Source organism: Hylobates moloch, unplaced genomic scaffold (assembly GCF_009828535.3).
Source record: "Hylobates moloch isolate HMO894 unplaced genomic scaffold, HMol_V3 SCAFFOLD_18, whole genome shotgun sequence".
Classification (NCBI taxonomy): Eukaryota; Metazoa; Chordata; class Mammalia; order Primates; family Hylobatidae; genus Hylobates; species Hylobates moloch.
In genome coordinates, this window is record NW_026652293.1 from 77,621,414 (window position 1) to 77,623,705 (window position 2,292).

The 2,292-nt window shown below is 50.0% G+C and overlaps 1 non-coding gene across 1 annotated transcript; it reads right to left on the minus strand.

Moving 5' to 3' along the window:
• Nucleotides 1-1,741: 1,741 nt before the first annotated feature.
• On the minus strand, nt 1,742-1,904 carry LOC116458180 (U1 spliceosomal RNA). Its single transcript, XR_004245242.2, has one exon. It is a non-coding gene; the product is annotated as a U1 spliceosomal RNA (small nuclear RNA).
• Nucleotides 1,905-2,292: the final 388 nt, after the last annotated feature.

Consider the following 2,292-nt stretch of genomic DNA (forward strand, 5'->3'; position numbering starts at 1 on the left):
AGTTCAGTTTGGTTGGACCTTAGAGTCTGTGGACAAGAGTAGCGGAGATTAAGCATAGTGGGGTTATGCCGGGGCTGGCTCCAGGAGGGCCTTGAAGGCCATGCAGAGTTGATGCCGCAGACCCATGATTCCGAGGTTGGGGGAGAAGGTCCAGCTCACAGAGAAGCTCCAGGGGCTGGAGATAGTCGGAGAGATCTCCTCCAAAACGCCCGATGTGCCCCGGGGCATCCCTCCTACCCTGGAACTGATGCCCTAGACAATGAAATCTGCTAACACGCTCTGAGCAGGGAATGGCACCGCCAAGCTGTGCTCCAGGAAAGATTCATCTGTAGCTCCTTTTAAGACTTAACAGGAGGTCGGGCGTGGTGGCTCACGCCTGGAATCCCAGCACTTTGGGAAGCCAAGGTGGGCAGGTCACCTGAGGTCAGAAGTTCGAGACCAACCTGACCAATATGGTGAAACCCTGTCTCTACTAAAAATACAAAAATTAGCCGGGTGTGGTGGTGCACACCTGTAATCCCAGTCACTCGGGAGGCTGAGGCAGGAGAATCGCTTGAACCCAGGAGGCGGAGCTTGCAGCAAGCTGAGATCACGCCACTGCACTCTCCAGCCTCGGTGACAGAGCAAGACTCCATCTCAAAAACAAACAAAAAAACCACTTAATGGGGATGGGACAAATTTCATGGGGCACTACTGCCATCTCCCCAGTTATGTGGAATAGGGCTGACCAAGGGAGATGTCTGTGGGAAGAGGAAAGAAGCAAGCCATGGGCTCCGAGTGCCTGCTTGTGAAGCAGGGACTGAGCTGTCTGGTGCCGGTGGGGCTGGGTGCAGGGAGAAGCTTTTCTGGCTGGATGTTCACTCCTTGTTTGGGTTAAGATAATGTGTGTGCGATTGTCTCAGCCTCTCATCTCGCAGGAGTTCCTAGTGCACTGCTGATGCCGAGGGTGTGCAGATCCGTGCTTGAGACACTCATCTGTTCTCTGATACTCCTCCCTCATCTGTCTCTGTTTGCCTTACACTGGCAGAGGGGAGGATGAATATCCACGGCCCCTCATTTCCTTCATTTGGATGATGGAAAGATGAAAATGTTTCAGCATCCCTTGTTGACATGTGAGCTGCAGTAAGGCCTGAAGAACCCTCTGCTCACCAAGAGCTGGGGCAGTGTGTGGGGTGTGGCAGAGACAGAAGAGACGGGAAGCTGGACATCCTGTGAACTCGTGTATCAGCTCAACTTCTACCAAGCATTCCATTCCCCTGCTCAGGCCCCAAGTCTCAGAATCATCCTTGCCTCCCTTCTTTCTCCTTCTCCCTCCTCAACCAATCCGCCATATCCTACCTTCACAATATGGCCAGTCGCCATGGGTGAACCTTCAGGACATTATGCCAAGGGAATAAGCCAGTTCCCAAAGGACCAACACTGTGTGATTCCACGTATCTCAAGTACCTCGGGGAGTCAGATTCCTAGAGACAGAGCGTGGAATGTGGATGCCGGGGGCTCTGGGGAGGGGCAATTGGGGGGTTACTTCTCAATGGGTACAAAGTTTCAGTTCTGCAAGATGAAATGAGCTCTGGAGATGGATGGGGGTGATGGGTGTGTGACAATGTGATGTGTGTAATACCACTCAGTGTACACTCCAAAACGCTGAAGATGCTAAATTTCATGTTGTATGCATTTTTTATAATAAATAAATTATACAGTAAACACCACTGACTTCAAGTCTCATTGGACAAGAGTGACACAGCGGAAGCAGGAATGAAGTCCCCCACTACCACAAATTATGCAGTTGAGTTTCCTGCATTTGGAGAAATCGCAGGGGTCAGCATACCTGGAGTGCAGCGGGTAAGCCTCACTCTGGGAAAACCATCTTCATGATCATGGCACCGTCCCTGCCAGGTAAGTATGTTATATGTACTTTGATAACAATTTAAAAAATACACACACATATAGATTTATCTGTGTCATCTATATCTATCTGTATCATTGATATCTCTCATCGATGTCTATCTGTATCTACATCTAGATCTGTATCATCTATCTCCAGCGCTCCTCCTCCATGGCTACGGGCCTAGTCCAGGCTGCCTTTATCTGTCATCTAGATGATTACAATGACGTCCTTCCTGGTCTTTGCTTCTGTAACTGTGTTCCCAACATGGAGTCACAGTGATCTGAATAAAACATAAATCAGATGTGTCGCTGTTCTGCTCAGAAGCCTCCATTTGGCCTCTTTCTTGGAGTAAAAGCCAAAGCGCTTACCACGGCCCCCGTGGGTTTTCCAGGCTGGCTGTCAAT